Source organism: Triticum urartu, chromosome 3A (assembly GCF_056163025.1).
Source record: "Triticum urartu cultivar PI428250 chromosome 3A, HENAU_Tu73, whole genome shotgun sequence".
In the NCBI taxonomy this organism is placed as follows: Eukaryota; Viridiplantae; Streptophyta; class Magnoliopsida; order Poales; family Poaceae; genus Triticum; species Triticum urartu.
In genome coordinates, this window is record NC_141875.1 from 200,333,496 (window position 1) to 200,356,240 (window position 22,745).

At 44.9% G+C, this 22,745-nt stretch overlaps 2 pseudogenes; one reads left to right on the forward strand and one right to left on the reverse strand.

Moving 5' to 3' along the window:
- Positions 1–661: 661 nt before the first annotated feature.
- On the reverse strand, positions 662–2,407 carry LOC147979188 (FBD-associated F-box protein At4g10400-like; annotated as a pseudogene).
- A 472-nt stretch (positions 2,408–2,879) lies between these two features.
- Positions 2,880–22,088, forward strand: LOC147979189 (uncharacterized; annotated as a pseudogene).
- The last annotated feature ends 657 nt before the right edge of the window (positions 22,089–22,745 follow it).

The window sequence follows — 22,745 nt, forward strand, 5'->3', positions numbered from 1 at the left end:
ATAGCGTTGCCATAGGGATACCTTTGGAGAAAAACATATCTACCATGCATGTATTGAGCGTCGATCATCTATGTTGGAGATTCGTGTTCATGCATGTTAAATGCGTCACATCAACCAGTCATTTTTGCCCATAGTGTAGCCTCCCTTTTTCATATGACCTCTCTCCTCTCACTAACTCATACTTTTTCATATGATTTTAATGTTAGAATCCATTTTATCTTTTGAATCAAAATTTTGATTTACAATATGTTTCCATATTTGCGTTCCTTCGGATTAGGACTTTAAAAGAAGACCACTCTTGAATATATTTGTAAAAAAACAGTTTTAATAATATATTCAATATTGATCTTGTTTTGAATGTCTCGTCAGAATAAACATATTTGTCCAAATAGAATATAAAGCACACTTTTGTTTCACAAGATATCAGGCATCTAAATTATTTACATAGAAAGAAATAAGAGGGAAGATATTTCTGGTATAGAGTTATAAAGGGAGAGGTGGGGCATGCGGTTGACCTGGTACTATTTACACCGACACACAACCCGACCATGGGGCCAAAACATGCATGAAATATCCTGTGCATGGTGGATAATCCGCTCTCGATACCGGCATTGTTTTCATCTCCTATGGTGCAAAAAAAAATGACTGACCCAACATACAAAATCAGTCGACTTGTATGTAGCCGGTCCCTTAATTAGCTGTAGTTGAACTACGCCTGGTCATGGTGGTAGTACTTGGTGTGTGCAGGGCTCCGGCTGTCGTCCTCCCTCGGCCGGCACACGGTGACGCGGGGCTCCTGCCAGAGCCACGCCTTGCTGATCTCTGACACATGCTCTTGGACGACCTTAAGGAGCAGGCGGACGTTGTCCTGGTGTTCATGGTCTCCCGGAGTCCCCACGTCTTCCGGGGTGACGAGCACCAGCTGCTCGACAGCTCGAGGACAGGAGCCCTGCGCAGGACAAACCTTAGCAGCCGCAGCTCGCGCCTCCTCCCTGGGAAGTTCACCACCTTGAGGAACGTCAGGTGGTCGAGAGTGATCTCGTACTCGAGAACGATATCCGCGCCCTCGCCTGTCGCCGCCGTGCCGCCGCGCGCGTCTGGCAACTGCAAGTTCGATCGGCGGAGCCGCTAGCTCGTTAGGATCGCACGCCATGGGAAGTTAGGTTGGAATGGTCATGTATCAGGATGCTTACCCGGATAAAGAGGCGCTCGAGGAGCGGCGCCTCGAAGACCTCAAAGAATACGGAGATGTGAGTAACATCGTCGTCGCCCATGGAGTCCACAAGCAGCTGCAGCTCTTTGAGGTTCGGGGTATATATCCACACTGGCCTCAAAGAACAGTCGCTCTTCTTCCATATGCTGATCGTATAAAGGACACCGTCAGTTAATCACCTAACTGTTTCCTAGGCAACAAGTTTGAATATCGTACCAGCATGCCCACGGAACAAAGTGTCAAAATCTTGGCATGCGAGACCTGATCCAGGAAGCCTGAGTAGGCGAACTCGTGAATTACTTCGTCGTATTCGGCATAGCCGATGTGGGTCAGGTACGCGTCCTTTAGCTCCGGCCTGGCATCGGTCCTGCCGCCTGGGCCAACGAACTCCACGCCGGACGGCTCGTCCTCTCTCCAGATGAGGACGTCGCCGTGGTAGGCAACAGACTCCAGCACGGGCGCGGCCACCTGCAGGTGGCGCATTGCCAGGCAGCGCACGATCTGCAGGCCCCGCAGCCTCTCGCCGGCGACCCTCACGTACACGAGGAGGTGGCAGCTCTTCAGGCTCAGAAACTCGAGCAGCCGGCACCCGGACACCACGTCCCGGAGAGCATCGTCGGTGACGTCGACTTGGTTGAGGGAGAGCGATGTCAGGCCGGCGAGCCCCGCCGCGCCGGGCTGGACGTCGCGGAGGCTGCACCGGCCGAAGCTGAGCACCGCCAGGGAGCTCTCGGCCTGGAAGAGGTCCCCGGGAAACTCTAGAACCCCGCGGCCGTTGGCGTGCTGCGTCAGGTCCACCCCCACCTCCCTGGCGCCTCTCCCCAAGGCGGTCGCGGCCCACCGGACGACGTCCCACCCAAACGCGTCGAACGGGGACAACGCCATGCGGAACACATCGATGGGCGCCGCGCCGTGTACCTCGAGGCAGCGGTTCACCGTGGCCACGATCTGCTCTGGGGACTGGCCGCGGACGAAGTCGCTGTCGGTGAAGTCGAGGACGGCGGAGGCGGCGAGCGCGTGGAGCCACAGGCATGCCCACCGCGTGGAGAGGGCGCTGGTGCAGACGGCTTGTTTGAGGGGGACCCGGCCGACGATCGAGTGGAGGACGTCGTCGGGGAGGCCACTCAGCCGGTCCTCCTCGGATGATGCTCTTTTAATAACTCTGCAATACTTTGGGTTGGATTCGATCTCCATTGCCACGCACGGCTGAGCTCGTATAGAGCCTTACAAGTGACGCACTGGGGGTTACGTGCGTGGTGGTGATGCGATTTGTTGAATGGAGACGCTAAAAATCAGTCAGAATGAGACTTTGTAAAGTCTCAGTGGATGGGCCAGCCGTCCGATCTTCAGCTGCTTGTAGATTCACGCTGGGGCACTTTGTCCTTAGTTTTCGCCCTGTCTAAGGCATAGACCGGCCCGCTTTGTTTTTTTCCCGCTGTATGCGCGCCTCCCAGAGCGAGCGCTGCTGATGGGCTGGGCTGGGCTGTGCCCGTTCTTTTTTTTTCTGTGTTTTTGTTTTTTTGGGACGCATTAAAGTGAAGAAGGGGAAGCGACCAGTCTTTTTTTTTGAGAAAGGGAAGCGACCAGTCCGTGGTTATTAAGCAGAGGGGAGCGAGCAGTCAGAGCTCATTTACTCATTGTCTCTCCCCATTCTCTCAGTCTCAAATCGAAGAACGCTGCAGGGGGGAGAAGAGAGGCCGAGCTCTGAAGATCGGCGTGCTACAGAGGCTCAACGAGAGAGAAATGGCGGGCGCTGCTGATAGAGTGAGTTTCCCCCTACTTTTTTCTCCATCTTTTTTCGTTTCTTTGTTTGTTTTTGTTCTTTGTTGGTGATATACCTCAGATCTGAAGAGGTTAGGGGTAGTTGTTTGCGAAGTTTAATAGCTTCAACTCTATAATCGACTCTTTTAGTTATTTTTCTCGTGTCCTTATTGTTCAAGCAGCTAATAGATTGAACACGAAAATCAATCCCCACCAGTGTGTCTGCGCACCAAAATGCAGCACCCCTACTTCAGTTTTCTCTCTAGGTTTCACCTATGTGTGCCAAAATTATCATTCATAGAGAGATCCCAGCGCAAGAGACTAGTTTTAAATGTTAGAGTAACGACTAAGGTGCCAATGTTTTTTTGTTCAATGTTAGAGCAACGACTGAGGTGCCAGTATTTTTGCTCGAGCGGAGCCCAATTTCTCATTGCCCCGAAATGAAGGAATCCCCTTTTTCTTGGGCAGTTTTCGATGTGTCTAATCGGAAATGAAGTGGCCATTTTTTTTTGAAGTAGCTTGTGAGCGATTTTTGAAGTAGCTGCTGTCATGTTCCAAGCACCTCTGTTTTTTTGTAAAGCTGATAAACAGATCTGATTGTTTTCACCAAGTGAACCCAACTCTAACCAAAGTGTGCGCACACACAGAGCAACTTAACTTGTGCATGGAAATTTTTCAACGAGGCTCCTTTTGACAAAAAGAAGAAGCAGGGAACGGAAGGATTTCTCATCTTTTCATGTCTGTTACTTTAGGCGTTTTCCATATGAAATTCAGTTAGTCTAGTACTTTTCTGCTTCTTCAGATGTAAAGCCAAGTAATTTGTAGTTCTTTAGTCCGAAGTTCTGCTGGAGATGTACATGAATGCATATTCATTTTTTGTACGCTTATTTTTAGCAAATAAATTGTATTTGGACACTAAATTTGTTAACAACACATGAACTAGTGATTACAGTATAGGCGGGGTATTGATATCTGACACCATGAACACTACTTGTTTGTTGTGTTTGTGTAAAAAATGCCCTTTTTAGAGAATGAACCAGGCAGGAGAACCATTGTAGCTGCTTACTCATTGACGCACTAGAAAATCCAGCCGCTCACTCTGGCTGGCTTTGAGGCACTACTAGATTAGAGGGGGATTGGGGTCGTTTTTTGTTTGTATCGAGTGTAAATTAATAGTTTCAACCATATAATCGCCTCCAGGATTTTTTAGACATATTTTTCGTGTCATTTTTTTCTTCAAGCACTGGTATGTAGGGGGGCGCCCTTTTTTTGTGTGTGATTTTTTATCTTCAGATCTTCTGCTGAAACCTTTTTTTGAATCAGTAGGATGCTGATACCATTTTTTCTCTGGGAAAACAAGAGGATGATTATGGAACCTATCATTTAGCTGTAGCATGTTTTATTTTTTTATTTTTTGTTGAAACCCTATGAATCAGTAGCATGTTTAATATTTTTATTTTTCTCTGGAATCAAATGATAAATGATTTACTGAACTTATCTATTTAGGAGTGGCATGTTTATTTTGTTTTTGTATCAACTTTTTGATAGTAGTTTCAAGCAGAGAATCGCTCCCAGAGTACTTCTGCGGCACTGATTAGAACTAGTAATAAAGCCTAGTAGCTATAATAGTGATTAGTATCTTTTTTGTTTATATACTAGAAGTAGTACTAGTAGCACCACCATTTTTCTATGTAGGTACATTTTAGTTTCAGAGGTTAAACTCATGACCATCACAGGAGTATTCTCTGATCTGTCGAGTAGCAAAAAGTGAAATATCTTAGCCTAGATTAGCATCGTTTTTTGAATTAATTTAGTCACAAAAACGTATTAAAAAGCAAGATTTTTGTCATTTTTGGGGGGCAGTTTTTAATTTCAGGAACCTGAACGGACCCTGTGTGAAGCTATTCGAAACTATTTTTTGTTTGTAATTCCTTTTTTTAGAAGAGTAATAGTAACCACATGTACAGCAATACTTTCGTTTCTTCTCTTTTCCCGAAACTTGAACCACTAGTCTTTTTACAGCAGAAGTACCTTTTGTTTTGGTTGTACCATCGGGTAAGCATGGTTTTTGGGCTTTTTCGCAGTCAATAAAGCTGTATGAATACATTGTGAGTATATATATGTTTCCGAGGTCAAAGAATGACACTGTAAAGTGTTTCTAGTGAGTTATCCATTCTAATTTATTTTTATTTTATTTTTTGCTTTTCTTTTTTTGGATGTGTACAGGGGGTTTGTGGAGTTTGTTTCAACCATTGCAAGTATGAGACTGAGGGAAGCGGTTTCAACATGTTTGCATGGGAGGAGTTCAAGAATGCAGGGGTAACTCACTCCTAACCTTTTGTACTAATGTCATCACAATTTTGTCATAACTTTTTGCCTTGACATCACTCCTAGCTTTTTTGGTTTTTTTGTTCAAATCAGGTTGTGCCCTGCAATGAAAGGGCCCGTTTCAACAATATGATAGGAGAGAAGGTGACGATTGTGGCAAACCAACAGGCATACACTGTAAAGTGTTACAAGGGTCACAGAAAGAGCGCTATGTATGGGAGAGGTTGGAGGAAGTTCTATGAAGACAACAAGCTGGGCAAGAGTCACATGGTGGTGTTCTTCCTGGATCAACCTTCGCCTATGGCATCTATTTTGTGGTTCCAAGTGGGCAACGGCTCCGAAGATGAACAACCTATGGAGGAGGGTGATCCCATTGAAGATTCAGACTCAGATAATGAGGATGGAGGAGGTTCAAGTGATGATGGTGAAGGCATTGTTCGCACTAGGGGGCTTCTGCTTAATGAGAGAGAGGATTTTCAGCTACAAGGGCTGCTACCTCTTAGTGATGATTTCATCGGGTTTGCTTTTGTTCACCGCCTCACAAGGACAAACATTTGCTTGGGCATGATGGTATGTATCTCTTTTTCTTCCTTTTTTCTTTTTTTGTATGGTATGCTACAGGCATATATATGTGAACACATAATGCAAATATGATTCCTTGAAAGAGAAGGGGCAGGGTAATATGGATTCTGAAACCAAAAATTGCATAAGTAAAAAATATAAGATTTTTTTAGGAGTTTTTAGTATCTGCAAGCATGTTTTGAACATGTATTCATGTTCAGTTTTTTTTCTAGTACACTCTTTTCAAAGCAAAAAAAATGTGAATTGTTTTTAGCTGTTTTTTAAATTATTCAAAGACCAAAGAAAAATTTGATTGTTTTTGATATAAACACTCATTTTTCTGTGTATGTTTGTGTTTTTTTGATAGAAAATACCCAAGAAAGTTGCTGCTGCCACGCTGTTTGAAAAACAGGGGGTTGTTGGTATTTCTGTGGATGGTGGGAGATTCAAAAAAATCTCATACAAAACTGCTGATGATGGCCGCATTGTGTTTGACAGCAAGAAGTGGAAAGACTTCGCAGCTAGCAGAGGACTCAAAGTCAACACAGCTGTTCTTATTGGCTTCAAGAGCAGCGAGAGGGATGATGTCCATGTCCTGGTTATCTTGAAGAAGCTTGGCTAGGCACCAGCCACAGCAACTGATGACAAGCAGAGCTGCGTCTATAATACTCATCTTTTGGGTATTTCTATATATTTTTTGTGTCGAAGTCTGTATGACGAACCTTTTTTTCATTTTTATGCCATGCTGAACCTGTCAGTGTAGTTTCCGTTTTCTTATGTGTCCACCGAACAATGCGGCTTGAATAACATATGATGGGGACCCTTTTCTACATTATATTCAAGTTTTCACCTAAGTTTTTTTGTTGATTTTCTCAGTAACCATACATATACTTTTTAATTTATGTGTACATGTTTTTTTTCTAAATGTCAAAATGTGTGCTTCTGTGTTCGTTTCAAGGACACCAGACTTCCTCTATACATGTCATTTTTTTCCATTCTATCCAACCAGCTTATGTGTTTTTAATTGAACTTTATTGATTTTTTAAGCCTGTGCGCGATCTATTTTTGCTTGCATGTCTTTTTTCTAAAATGATTACTAGGGGACTTTTTGTCTTGTCGAAGGTGGGCGGCGTAGAGACAAGGGAGCCCAGTTTTTTTGTCGCAACTAGGGGGTGGGAGACCTTTGTTTTGTTGGAGGGGGCGGCGTCGAAAGACATGCCCCCCAATTTACATGTTCTGCACTAGGGCACGTAAAACTTTCATGTCTTTTCTACATTGCTCGCAACTAGGGGGAGGGGACATTTGTTTTCTTGGTCGCAACGCGGGGAGGAGGGGGGGCACCTTTTTGTTTTGTCGGAGGGGTTGCTTTCTTGTTTTCTGATCCCAACTCGGGGAGGGGGTACCTTTTGTTTTGTCGGAGGGGGCGGCGTCAAGAGACACGGGCGCTAGTTGCATGTCCCACAATAGGCATGCAACTTCATGTCTTCTATCTTGGTCGGAACTAGGAGGCTTTTTGTCTTGTCGGTGGGCACGGCGTCGAGAGACATGGGGGGGCCCAGTTGCATGTCCCACACTAGGCACGCAACTGCATGTCTTTATAGCTTGGTCGCAACTAGGAGGGGCTTTTGTTTTTGTCAGAGGGGGCGGTGTGGAGAGACATGGGGGCTAGTTGCATGTTCCACACTAGGCACGCAACTGCATGTCTTCTAGCCTGATCGCAACTTGACTTCCATTTTGTTGGTTGCCAGAAGGGCGGCTTCTAGTTTTTTTTGGTCCCAATTCGGGGGAGGGGGAGGGTTACCTTTTTGTTTTGTCGAATGGGGCGGCGATGAGAGACATGGGCCTAGTTGCATGTCCCACACCAGGCACGCAACTGCATGTCTTCTAGTTTGCTCGCAACTAGAGGGATTTTTTCTTGTCAGAAGGGCGCGGCATCGAGAGACATGGGGGGCCCAGTTGCATGTCCACACCAGGAACGCAACTGCATGTCTTCTAGCTTTTGGTCGCAACTAGGAGGGGCTTTGTTTTGTCGGAGGGGGCGGTGTCAAGAGACATGGGGGGCTAGTTGCATGTGCCATACTAGGCACGCAACTGCATGTCTTCTAGCTTGGTCGCAACTCGACTTCCATTTTGTTGGTTGTCGGAAGGGCGGCTTCTAGTTTTTTGGTCCCAACTCGGGGACCGGGGGGGGGTACCTTTTTGTTTTGTCGAATGGAGTGGCGTCGAGAGACATGGGGCCTAGTTGCATGTCCCACACCAGGCACGCAACTGCATGTCTTCTAGTTTGCTCGCAACTAGAGGGATTTTTTCTTGTCACAAGGGCGCGACATCGAGAGACCCTAGTTACATGTCCCACACTAGGCACGCGACTGCATGTCTTCTAGCTTGGTCGCAACTTGACTTTTTTCCATTTTTTGTGCTTTTGTCGAAGGGGCAGCTTCTAGTTTTTAGGTCGCAACTCGAGGGGGTGGGGGTACCTTTTGTTTTGTCGAACGGGGGCGGCGTCGAGAGATAAGGGGGCCCAGTTGCATGTACCACACAAGTCATGCAACCGCATGTCTTCTAGCTTTTGGTCGCAACTAGGAGGGGCTTTTTTGTCGGAGGGGCCGACGCCAAGAGACACGGGGGGCTAGTTGCATGTCCCACAATGGGCACACAACTGCATGTCTTCTAGCTTGGTCAGAACTAGGAAGGCCTTTTGTCTTGTCGGTGGGCACGGCGGCGAGAAACATGGGGGCCTAGTTGCATGTCCCACACATAGGCACGCAACTACATGTCTTATAGCTTGGTCACAACTTGACTTCTCCCATTTTGTTGTGCTTTTGTCGGAGAGGCGGCTTCTAGTTTTTAGGTCGCAACTCGAGGGGCGGGGGTACCTTTTGTTTTGTCAAATGGGGCGGCGTCGAGAGACATGGGGCCTAGTTGCATGTCCCACACCAGGCACGCAACTGCATGTATTCTAGCTTGGCTGCAACTTGACTTCCAGTTTGTTGGTTTGCCGGAGGGGCAACTTCTAGTTTTCTGGTCCCAACTCGGGGAGGGGGGGGGGTACCATTTTTGTTTTGTCGAATGTGGTGGCATTGAGAGACATGGGGCCTAGTTGCATGTCCCACACCAGGCACGCAACTGCATGTCTTTCTAGTTTTTGTTCGCAACTAGAGGGATTTTTTGTCAGAATGGCGCGGCGTCGAGAGACATGGGGCCCCCAGTTGCATGTCCCACACCAGGCACGCAACTGCATGTCTTCTAACTGGGCTGCAACCTGACTTCCATTTTTGTTGGTTACCGGAGGGGCACCTTCTAGTTTCCTGGTCCCAATTCGGGGAGGGGGGAAGGTACCTTTGTTTTGTCAAATGGGATGGCGTCAACAGACATGGGGCCCAGTTGCATGTCCCACACCAGGCATGCAACTACATGTCTTCTAGCTTGGTCGCAACTAGAGGGATTTTTTCTTGTCGAAAGGGCGCGACGTCGAAGAGACATGGGGCCCGAGTTGCATATCCCACACTAGGACACGCAACTGTATGTCTTCTAGCTTGGTCGCAACTTTGACTTTTCCATTTTTTTGTGCTTTGTCGGAGGGGTGGCTTCTAGTTTTTATGTTGCAGCTCGGGGGGGGGGGGGGGAGGGGTGAGGGTACCTTTTGTTTTGTCGAATGGGGCGGGCATCGAGAGACATGGGGCCCAATTGCATGTCCCACACCAGGCACGCAACAACATGTCTTCTAGGTTGTTCGCAACTAGGAGGGGCTTTGTTTTGTCGGAGGGGGAGGTGTCGAGAGACATGGGGGCTAGTTGCATGTGCCACAATAGCACATGTCGAATGGAGCATGTGTGTGTAGCCGAAGGAATTTTGTGGATCAAATAAAATCTACTGTTGAAGAATCCCTCCCTAATCTGTCATGTCCTTTGTTGTTGACATAGTAGAGTAGTACTGCATGTCTTTCTAGGTTGGTCGCAACTCGACCTTCTCCATTTTTTTGTGCTTTTGTCTGAGGGGCGGCTTCAAGTTTTTCGGTCGCAACTCGGTGAGTGGGGGTACCTTTTGTTTTGTCGAATGGGGCGGCGCCGAGAGACATGGGGAACCAGTTGCATGTACCACCCCCAAGCATGCAACTGTATGTCTTCTAGTTTTGTTCACAACTAGGAAGGGGCTTTGTTTTGTCGGAGGGGCGGCGTCGAGAGACACGGGGGCTAGTTGCATGTGCTACACTAGGCATGCAATTGCATGTCTTCTAGCTTGGTCGCAACTCGACTCCCATTTTGTTGGTTGCCGGAGGGGCGACTTCTAGTTTTCTGGTCCCAACTCGGGGAGGGGGGCGTACCTTTTTGTTTTGTCGAATGGGGCGGCGTTGAGAGACATGGGGCCTAGTTGCATGTCCCACACCAGGCACGCAATTGCATGTCTTCTAGTTTATTCGCAACTAGAGGGATTTTTTCTTGTCAGAAGGGCACGACATCGAGAGACATGGGGGGACCCAATTGCATGTCCCACACTAGGCACACAACTGCATGTCTTATAGCTTGGTCGCAACTTGACTTTTCTCATTTTTTTGTGCTTTTGTCGGAGGGGCGGCTTCTAGTTTTTAGGTCGCAACTCGAGGGGCGAGGGTACCTTTTGTTTTGTCGAATGGGGCGGCGTCGAGAGACATGGGGCCCAATTGCATGTCCCACACCAGGCATGCAACTGCATGTATTCTAGCTTGGCTGCAACTTGACTTCCAGTTTGTTGGTTTGTCGGAGGGGCGACTTCTAGTTTTCTAGTCCCAGCTCGGGGGAGGGGGGGGGGGTACCTTTCTGTTTTGTCGAATGGGGCGGCATCGAGAGAACTTCGGGCCCAGTTGCATGTCCCACACCAGGCACGCAACTGCACGTCTTCTCTACTTTTGTTCGTAACTAGAGGTTTTTTTTCTTGTCAAAAGGGCGCGGCGTCGAGAGACATGGGGGCCCCAGTTGCATGTCCCACACTAGTCATGCAACTGCATGTCTTCTAGCTGGGTCACAACTTTACTTTCCCATTTTTTGTGCTTTTGTCGGAGGGGCGGCTACTAGTTTTTATGTCGCAACCGGGGGTGGGGGGGGGTACCTTTTTTGTGTTTGTCGAATGAGGCGGCATCGAGAGACATCGGGCCCAGTTGCATGTCCCACACCAGGCACGGAACTGCATGTCTTCTAGTTTGTTTGCAACTAGGGAGGAGCTTTGTTTTGTTGGAGGGGGGGCGGCATCGAGAGACATGGGGGCCTAGTTGTATGTCCCACACTAGGCACGCAACTGCATCTCTTCCAGCTTGGTCACAACTTGACTTCCATTTTTTTGTTGGTTGCCCGAGGGGCGGCTTCTAGTTTTCTAGTCCCAGCTCAGGGAGGGGGGCGCCTTTTTGTTTTTTCGAATGGGGCAACGTCAAGAGACATGGGGCCTAGTTGCATGTCCCACAGCAGGCACGCAACTGCACGTCTTCTAGTTTGTTCGCAACTAGAGGGATTTTTTCTTATCAGAAGGGCATGGCGTCGAGAGACACGGGGGGGGGGGGGGGAGTTGCATGTCCCACACTAGGCACGCAACTGCGTGTCTTCTAGCTTGGTCGCAACTCGACTTCCATTTTGTTGGTTGCCCGAGGGGCGACTTCTAGTTTTCTGAATGGGGCGGTGTCGAGAGACACGGGGCCTAGTTGCATGTCCCACACTAGGCACGCAACTGCATGTCTTCTAGTTTGTTCGCAACTAGAGTGATTTTTTCTTGTCAGAAGGGCGCGGCGTCGAGAGACACGGGGGCCCCCAGTTGCATGTCCCACACTAGGCACGCAACTGCATGTCTTCTAGCTTGGTCGCAACTTGACTTCCATTTTGTTGGTTGCCCAAGGGGCGGCTTCTAGTTTTCTGAATGGGGCGGCGTCGAGAGACACGGGGCCTAGTTGCATGTCCCACACCAGGCATGCAACTGCATGTCTTCTAGTTTGTTCGCAACTAGAGGGATTTTTTCTTGTCAGAAGGGCGCGGCCTCGAGAGACATGGGGGCCCCAGTTGCATGTCCCACACTAGGCACGCAACTGCATGTCTTCTAGCTTGGTCGCAACTTGACTTCTCTATTTTTTTGCTTTTCGGAGGGGCGGCTTCTAGTTTTAGTTCGCAACTCAGGGGCGTGGGGGTACCTTTTTTGTCAAATGGGGCGGCATCGAGAGACTTCGGGCCCAGTTGCATGTCCCACACCAGGCACGCAACTGCATGTCTTTCTAGCTTGGTCGCAACTTGACTCCCATTTTTTGTTAGTTTGTCCTTTGTCGGAGGAGCGACTTCTAGTTTTCTAATCCAAGCTCGGGGAGGGGGGTTACCTTTTTGTTTTGTCAAATGGGGCGGCATTGAGAGACTTCGGGCCCAGTTGCATGTCCCACACCAGGCACGCAACTGCACGTCTTCTAGTTTTGTTCGCAACTAGAGGGATTTTTTCTTGTCAGAAGGGCGCGGAGTCGAGAGACACGTGGGCCCCAATTGCATGTCCCACACTAGGCACACAATTGCACGTCTTCTAGCTTGGTCGCAACTTTTGACTTTTCCATTTTTTGTGCTTTGTCGGAGGGGCAGCTTCTAGTTTTAGGTTCCAACTCGAGGGGTGGGGGGGGGTGGGGGGTACCTTTTGTTTTGTCGAATGGGGCGGCATCGAGAGACTTCGGGCCCAGTTGCATGTCCCACACCAGGCACGCAATTGCATGTCTTCTAGGTTGTTCACAACTAGAGGGATTTTTTCTGGTAAGAAGGGCGAGGCATCGAGAGACATGGGGGGGGGGGGCAGTTGCATGTCCCACACTAGGCTCGCAACTGCATGTCTTCAAGCTTGGTCGCAACTTTACTTTCCATTTTTTTGTGCTTTCTCGGAGGGGCGGCTTCTAGTTTTTAGGTCGCAACCCGGGGGGTGGGGGTATCTTTTTGCTTTGTCGAATGAGGTGGCATTGAGAGACATCGGGCCCAGTTGCATGTCCCACACCAAGCACGCAATTGCACGTCTTCTGGTTTGTTCGCAACTAGGAGGAGCTTTGTTTTGTCGGAGGGGGCGGGATCAAGAGACATGGGGGGCTAGTTGCATGTCCCATACTAGGCACGCAACTTCATGTCTTCTAGCTTGGTCACAACTTGACTTCCATTTTTTGTTGGTTGCTCGAGGGGCGGCTTCTAGTTTTCTGGTCCCAGCTCAGGGAGGGGGGGGTACCTTTTTGTTTCGTCGAATGGGGCAACACCGAGAGACATGGGGCCTAGTTGCATGTCCCACACCAGGCATGCAACTGCACGTCTTCTAGTTTGTTCGCAACTAGAGGGATTTTTTCTTGTCAGAAGGGTTGTGGCGTCGAGAGACACGGGTGGCCCTAGTTGCACGCCCCACACTAGGCACACAATTGCATGTCTTCTAGTTTGTTCGCAACTAGAGAGGATTTTTTCTTGTCAGAAGGGCGCAGCGTCGAGAGACATGGGGGCCCCAATTGCATGTCCCACACCAGGCACGCAACTGCACTTCTTCTAGCTTGGTCGCAACTAGAGGGATTTTTCCTTGTCAGAAGGGCGCGGCGTCGAGAGACATGGGGGCCCCAGTTGCATGTCCCACACTAAGCACGCAACTACATGTCTTCTAGCTTGGTCGCAACTGCATTGCATGTCCAAATAAACTCATGCAACCCACATGTCTTTCTAGCATGGTCATAACTTAGCGTCTTCCAACTTAGTTGCAACTAGGGGTCTTTGTTTTCTTAGATAGGGCGACAAAGAAAGAGAGGAGGTCCAGTTGCATGTCCCACACCAGGACATGAAACTGCTTTATCTTCTAACTTGGTCGGAGGTGGGGCTTTGTTTTGTCGGAGGTTGCGGCGTCGAGAAGAAACTACATGTCTTTTTCTACAAACATTTTTTCGCAACTAGAACTTTTTTGCTTGGTCAAAAGGGGGAAACTCCCCCCATGAAATGCCTTCACCCTCGCTATGTGTTTTTTTCTTCTATATTTTTTGAAATCATATACTTTTTTTGTCCTTTTTTCTTTTTTGCATTTTTTTGTTTTTCCCAAGGATTTAAGTAAATTTTAATCTGTTAGTAGAGTTCATTTTCTCAAAAAAGGAGCATATTAAAATAGAGAAGAGTTACTTATTCAGATCCTCGGTCATTTTTTTATTCTGTTAGTGTATATCTATCTTACATTTTTGTGCATCAGAAGATTTCTGTAAGTGATTCATTTGTTTCTCACTTACTCGAGTCTTGGTTGCATTGCATCTCATCGCGCGAGTAGTCTAATATTTGTTTTTTTCCTTTTTTCATTCTCTGGAATGTGGACCCAGGATCAACATCTCTTCTAGAGACCACCCAACGACACTGTTTGAATCGAGAGACAAAGACACACACGGAGAGAGAAAACGGGAGAGGAAGGAAGCCGCATCACGGGGGCGGTCACATCCAAGGTTCCCGCGGCGGAAGTCGCCGGCGACGAGATGCTCGTGGACGCCCATGGCGAGATGCCTAGCGGCGCCCCTCCAGAGTCCTCGCTCCCCACTGATGAGGTGAGCTACGGTCCCTTTTCCCCTCTCTCCCCTCCATCCCCCAAATCCCGCCCCTGTTGCGTGTACGCGAGGCATAATCGAGCTGCGGATGTCCATTTTCTGCAGTCTAGGGTTCATAATTTGTTGAGAATCACGATTCCAAGAGGGAATTGCAAGTCTAGAAGAGGGATTTGTTGAGAATCACTATCTTTTGTGTTTTTCGTGTGCTTTTTTTTTCTACGCAAATCACGAACATGAGGCTGTGAATTAGTGTTGTCGGCTTGAGCTTGTGCTTCTCTGCGGTCGGAGCAATTCTAGTTTGTTGGATTTGTTGTGTGTAGCCACCGCAATAGGGAGGATTCGCCAGTGCCTACGCTGTTGGGCACCGGGATGGGGGAACTGTCGTGGTCCGCCGTGAGAGTGGTGGACACCGGTGGTGTTTGTCCGACAAGAAGGGGCGTCAGGGGTAGTGTGGTCGTGTTCTGCTTGGTTGTCCGGCACCGCCACGGCCAGCGCCGTGCCCGGCCAGCGGGATGGGGAACTTTTGGTAGGACTAAATTTTTCTGTGCTTCATGAGAGCGCCAGTCTATTTTATGTTCACTGTCAGTACTCATATCCGTGCTTGTGAATTTACAAGTATCCAAGTTCACTGTTAGTAGGCATGTCTGAATTACTTAAGACTTAAACAACTTGTTTGTAAGTGGTCAATCCTCCTGTAGTACTCCCGTGAAAGTGATCTGGACCTCTTAGTTTTTCGACCACTATAGTTGATGGATTTTTTAGCTATCTCTCTGTGTTTCTTGAAGAGGGTGCGGAGGCTTACACAACACACAAACAATCTTTGTGTGCCTCATGTTATCACACTATTATATGTTTTTCATGTTTTCTTTCAGAAAGAACGGTGTTCAGAGCCAGCTAACTGAACCGTGCTATCTACTGTTCCCAGAGTTTCTTCAGAGCAACCTATGGATGTTTCAGACTTAATCAGACCTAAGTTAGCTACCAACTTGCAGATGCCCTCATCCTAGCATGAACAAGAGTACATAGACATGGGTGATTTCGACAGTTAACTTTGATGTATTAATTAGCTAGTTAAGAAACTTCATGTAGTAGCTAGTTAAAACTTCAGCAAACAGTACAGAGCCACGGCAATGCAGCTAGTTAACTTCCTATGCTAGCTAGTTAATTTCCTGTATCATCTAGAAATTAGAAGAAGAAAAATGTGACTATGTACAGAAAAATCTGGGAGTGTTTCCTTTTTACCAGTTAATTAATGCATTTGTAGTTTTTCGACCACTATAGTTAATCTGCGATTTTTGCTGCTGATCATCATGACTAATTAATGCATCTCCTAATCTTTTTCAACGACAATTTTTCCACATTTTTATTTTTCCAAAAGCTACTCTGCCTTTTAGCTTCCTCTCTCCAACTCATGGAATGTGTTGGATCTGTAGTCCATTTTTTGTATGAACTACCCAAACAGAGTATTGATGTTTTACATTTCCATAAGAAAATCTGGGAGTGTTTACCTTTACCAGTTTTTTACCAGTAGCAATATGTGAATGGATCAACCATCCTCACTTTTGTACCACAGTTTTATGTCAGGCTTTTTGGAATGAATCTCAAATTTGTGAATGGATTATCTCAGATTAGTTTTGTTTGTCCACTAGGGGATATATGGTGTGAATATAGATTCTGGGATGGAGTTTTTGGAGATGACGATTTTTTGGGCATGTTTTTTGTTGCTTTTAGTCGTACTTTGGTTGTCTCTAATGTATTGTTCAATTATTTTTTTTGCCTGCTTGCAACAAGTATTTTTGCCAAATGCATGTTTGAATTTTTTTCCTGAGGCATTTGGCATACTGAGATAGTTGATTTTTTTGTTTTGAGCCAATGTGGTGTTCTACATCAAGCTGGGCCAGTGTCGTGTTATACATAGTACTATTTCTAGGCATTTCTAGCCAGACTCCATTCCCTCACACAAATCTGAGCTGAGCTAGTACTTGCGACGGAGGGATACATGGGTGGGCGGCAGCAGCCAATGTGGGGTCTGCGTGCGTGCATGCTTCGCGTGGCGCGACAAGCATTTGTGGTTTGTGATCGGATGTCCACACCACGAACCAGGCTGTGACTTTGACCACCTGCTAGTTTTCCTTCTTCTTTTTCCTCACACACGAAAAAAGAAACCTGCTACTTTTATTAAGTATTGTTTTCGCCTTACTGCATCTCACTCAGCAGCACCTTTCTCAAGCCTGCAGTACTAACCGAATCAATCATTATCGCTGTGCTTTTCACTTTCCCTTATCTGAATTTAGACTTCAAGACCATAATCCTTGTCTCTGATGCATAACTTTTTTGAATGATTTTGGTGCAGTATTTTTTTCTTTAGCTAACTACATAGTAAAGTTTTTGAGAGGGAATCAAGTGATCATTTATCTTTGTCTTTTTGTGTTTGTGTTAAATCCACCTTTTCTTTTTAGCTAACTGCCTCTCTTTTTTATGAGCAGTGTCTGATGGATGCCCACAAGCAGACTGAAGACGAGATCGAAAGTAAAACCGAGGCCTCCTTGAAAGAAGGGTTAGGTCAACAGCTTAAAACTGTACGCACTCGATCTGTTTTATCTGTGTTTTGATTTTTAACCCTTTTTTTACATTTTGTTATGAATCTCAACATTTTCTTTTTTTTCATACAAGATCATATGAAGAAGAGTAGAGATTTAACAAGAGATTGCTTGAACAGTGTGGTATGTTAAATGCAATCACCCATTTTTGTATGCTTTTTTACAATGTCTAGTGCTTGGTTTTTCGTTAAGCATTAGCAAACAAGGGAAGTTACCCTGCAACATATGTTTGTTGTTTTTGCTGTTTATCTTTTTTTGGCCTAGAGTATGTTTGCAAAAGATACATGTTACTATGCAACACTAATGTATCATATGCATTCTTTCTATGAACACAACCACACCTAGGTACAAATATTGAAGATGAAGAAGGGAAGCCTGAGAATGATATGAATGAAGGAGGGAGACATGAGTGTGTGGAAGATACTGATTTAGATGAGAGAGGCTATGATGTCGAGATCACCGACACTGAAGCATCAGACGATTTGCTGTATGAAGAAGTCATGACGGTGGTGTGTAACTCTTTATATACAAATATGCACTTTTTCTTTTTCCAAGGTTATTATTTCATATATGAAGTTTTTAACTAGGCAACACATGTTGAAAGAGAGGCTATGATTATTTTCTTTTTTGATGTTTAAACAAATATATAGCTAATGAATGATTTGTGTTGCCTCTTTTTTCTTTGCTCCACCCTAATGAAATTTTTTCTTTTTTTTTTGCTTTTTGCTAGCTGACTAAAAGTGCTCGAAGGAAAGAACATCGGAAAGCTGTTTTGGAACAAAAAAAGAAGGTACGTCACCGCTCTTTTCTTTTTTTCTTCAGTTGCGGTTCCATTCTTTTTATAGTTGTGTAGCTCAAAAAAATTTCACACACCTTCTCTTACCTTCTATATTTTTTCTTTTTGTAGCAGAGAGCAAGGATTGACCCAAACACAATCAAAGCCACAATTGATGAGATTGCGACCAAAGCTTACAACCGGTGTAGCGTGCCATACTTCTCCGAGATTGTCAGTTTCATGTGTAAGAGCCACCACAGGGTCCAGCTTGTTAGGAACAACGGTTTCGGATATCTGTTGTAGCTAGTTGACTATCCTGTACCCAGGGGGTTTGTGTAGTGGATCGCTGACAATGTTGACACAAAAGCAGAAGCAATTGTTTTCAACAAGAAGAGCATTCCATGAATGCTCAGTCAGTGGAGTTTGTGTTGGGGATTCCTTCAAGGGAAACAATCATAAACACTAAAGAAGAAGAGGCTGGAAAACAAGCTTTTCTTGTGCTTTTTGGGTTGACAGAAGTCCCAACAATCAAATTCTTTGGCAATAAGCTGATGAACGAAGATATGTCTGACGACCAGATCATCCGTTGTTTCCTGGTTGTGGCATTATCAACATTCCTCTGCCCGACATCAAACACTAAACCAAGCACCAAATATATGGGAGCTCTAGTTAATGTGGAGCAACTCAAGCAACTAAATTGGTGCATGTTTGTTCACGATTGGGAGTTGATGTATATAAAGAAATACCAAAAGGAAAAGCTGAAGCAGAACCGAACAATGATGACTCTAGGAGGATGTATATACCACCTAGCAGTATGTCACTCTTTTTTTTCAAATACAATATGTTCTTTTTATGTGATTAAGCCATTTTTGTGTTTGTTTATCTTTGTTGGTGTAGTCCTATATCATCTAATCTAATGTTTTCCCTATTTTTTGTTTTTTTGCAGGTCCGTTGCCTTGATTTTACTGATTTTGGCTCAATTCAAATCCCATCTTTGATGCCCAGGATATGTGTTTGGAAGGGAGATATGGTCAAGCATTTAAGTGACATGACCATTGGAAGAGATGGAAAGTATGGATGTCTGACAGTAAGTTCTTTCACCCTCCTTTTCTTTTTCACATCCAAAAGCATGGCATCCTTTGTGCAACATTTTCTAATTTTTAAATTTCTTACACTTTTTTATTTCTATATGCATTTTTGTAGATAAAAGAAGTATCAGAAACCTGCTATAAGGATGGAACTTTTGAGTGGGAAAGTACGATTAAGAATTCAAATTTCAGGAAAGCGATAAACAATGTTGCAGGGAATTCTTTGTCTGACAAGGTTTGTGACCCCATGCTTTTTTCATTGAAGCAAACCCTTTTTATGCGGTTTCTATATGTACAGCCTATGCCTTTTTTACGAGTTTTCACTTTTTTGTGATGCATCATGTATTTTTTTTTGGACCAGGTCAAAGAGGATATCTTCCTCGCTTACAAAAACCATATGAAGAATGAAGACCTAAATACTTGCATCAAAGCTAAAGGGCTTCTGCTAGACACGATCCGCATCATAACCAATGCCTCTGGTGAATCAGGTGATACAGTTAAAGTGGGCTCAACAGGAACTAAATTGAATGCAAGCCAACAATCCAACAACTGAGGAGACACTGTCAAACTACAATCAACTGAACTTCAAGAGGAAAATGACAGAGGTGTGTCACCATTTTTTTGCTGTAATCCTTCAGTAGTAGTTCCTTTTCTAATGTGTGCCTACAAGTCAGTCTATAAGTCAGCATTTTTACAAAGGTGTCACACCTCCTGTCTAGTGCCCCTTTTTTCTCCTCCCCATGCAGGGCATCTGGTGCAAAGGAAAAGAAGGAAAACGAATGTTCTATCAACTAGCCAACAGTCTGCTGGTTCTTCTGTATCAAAAACAAATGCTGGAAAAGGGAGCACAAATGAAGCTGATGGGTTTTGTAGCAGCCCTCCTAAAGTCCATGAAATAGGCAAGCTAAAGGTGCGCACTGCAACACAAATGGTAATAGGCCACACATTTTCCCTTTTTCTTTTTGCGTCTAACCATGTACCCTTAAACAGTCTGACTCTGAAGCACAATGTCAAAGAGAGCATTCCTCAAAGGACCCCATGCCGGAAATGTGTGCTCCAGCGACATCAACTTTCGCTCCAGGAAACCATGTAGATGGAGGTACAACTTTTTGGTTTTTTGTAACTTTTTAATGTTCTTTTCTTTTTCTTGTTCTCTTGAACTTACATTCCTAACTCCATTTTTTCATTTTGAACCACATCAATTTTGATACAATACAAAAGGAGGAGGATAGATGCCCAATCAAGCAGCGAACCACATGATCCCTGTTCAATCAAGCACAAGAAGCCTTTGGAAGCTCTTTTGAAGGTACAGAATGTGCTTTTTTTCTTTTTCGTAATGCAAGTTGATTTACAAAAAGATTCGTCTAACATAGTTTTTTGCTTTTGTGTTTTGCATTCTTTTCCTGCAACAGGGTGACAAAAAATCCCCTCAAAACAGGGTGAAGAAAAGGATGAAGCCCACACTCTAGATAATCAACAAGAGAAAAGCAGCAACCTCAACTACATGCTTATTGGAGAAGCAAAAGAGAACCATGTCCAAAATGTAGTAGAGAGTGCCAAGGAGGACATCCCAACAGAGCTCATTCAGTCCAAAATAGTTTTCACAGAATCAAAGCAAACAACATTTTTTGGTTTTCAAAACACATCAATTCAGGAATTGGTACACAAAATTTATTTTTCTTCATGTCAGCAGTGGCATTCATAGACATGCTTTCCACTATCTAGTTGTCAATCTTTTTGTCTTCTTCTATGTGTTTTAACTGTGTCTTTTTTCTTGTTTTTTGTTTGTTCACTTGAAAACACACTTGAAAAAGGACCTGCAGAGGAAAACTTTTAGGGGGCGCCCGGATAACCTGAGCATAGACATTAATGTAAAAGCGCAACCAGAGAGTGGTAAGCATGTCTTTTTTTATGCTCTCTATTTTATAAAAACTGAAGCATAGACATTAATGTACCAGCACAATCAGAGGTCTCCTTTCTTGTGTGTGTGTGTGTGTGTGACTGAAATGCTTTATTTGTTTTCAGGGACACATACAGATGAGGTTTTTGCAAGAGGCTATAAAATCATTAGCGACTTTCTAGACAAGGCAAGATAAAAATACTTCTTCACCAATGATAGCACCCCCTCATTCAGGATCTCTGAAGATGTGGATGAATGTGGAAATATAATCGAAGAACATGAATTGTGGAGGCCTGTATGGATGAAGGATGAGTGTTACAATAAAAAGATAGAGGCTAGTTTTTCAATATCTTTTTTTCATCCACAAGTGGTTTCTCCTATCAACATAAATGCCATATTTTCAGTGCACATAACATTTTTCTTTTTCTCATAAACAGGCAACGAAGTTGAAGATCGCCAGAAACTTCAAGGGAGTAGAGCCAGAAGAACTTGACATTTGTGTGCAAGGGAATACAAACTTGAAGGTATTCTACCCCCCATCTGTTCAAATCATTGCTATAAACGCTGGCTATTTTTTTGACTTCTTTTTTGGTCTCTCTCTGTGTTTTTGGTACTTGGTTTTTGTGACGAGCAACACAGAAACAGGGGAGCGGTAGTTCAAACTATGAGCTAAGCATTCAGTGCGCCCAAAGGGAAGTACAAAGAAGTTTGATGTGTGAGACGCCACACCCCCCAAAACCAGTTGAGGAGATTGTTGATTTGGTCAGTTTCGCAAAAAACTTTCTTCTCTTGTAGTAGTTTATCACAAATAGGCTTTTTTCTCCCAAGCTTTTCCAGGGTTGACTTTTTCCTTCCTTTTTTTATTCACCCTATGTGGCGCAGGCAACACCTGAAGTTCAAATGTCAACTGGGTGGAATCACAGGCAAACTTGCTACTCACCATGCAAAAATAATAACGAGTACACAGCCGAGACTCCCCCACTCAAAATGAAGAAGGTAGTCCTGAAATAGCAGATTTCTTATCAAATACAAGCATTTATTCTTTTTTTGTACTAAAACAATCCTTTTCATATGCACTTTTTTGTGTGTTTGGTTCTTTTTTTATGTTCCCCCAGGACTACTCCATGGTTCCAATAATAGGAAAAAGGTTATTTCCAGAGGAGGAAAGCTGTCAACAAGAATCCAGCAGCAGTAAAAGGAATCCAGTACAACTAATGGAAGAAAAAACTGTAAGAAGCCGTTTTTTTTATTTTTTAAGTGCTCTCTGTTTGTTAATCGTTCTTTTCTTTTTTCTGAAATTCTTTTTTTGTGCCATATGTATAGTCAGGATAACTCAAAATTCATGGAGGAAACATGTTTAGGCAAGAGCGCAGCACATTGGTCAACAGAACTGATGATTTTTACAACACAAATCTCTCGTTAGGAAGGCCAAGCAGTTTCCGTGGAAAAGAAAATGTACCACCAAAGAGGATTGTCCAACCAAGCAGGTACCGTAGCTCACTATACGGCTGCAGCGAGAGGGGCCAAATAATGCCACATGAGAGAAAGATGTATGAGAACATAACATCCTTGGCCAATGTTGAAGGATCGTGAGTTTTTTCTCAGATGCACTTTTTTCTTTTTTGCAAAATGTTTTTTTGCCTTATACTCACTATAAAGACTTTTTTGTGCGTAAGCCTAACCTGCAAGCTGACATGTTTTCCTTTTGTTCTATATGTACAGCAAACCTGCAATTTTGATTGACAAAACCATCGCCACATTTGGACAGTTGGGTAACTCGATGAAAATAGGTGGCCGGGTCCAGGCCTATGTCATAAATGTGTACTGCAGGCACCTATTTAATGAAAATCATCCTAGGAACTCACTCAAGCACTATTTCTTCCACACTGCATCTGTAAGCAAATGAAACCCCACATTTTTTCTCTCTGTTTGTTTTTGATGCTTTTCCCTTGTTTTTATTTTTTCTGTCATCGTACTTACCTACCTTTC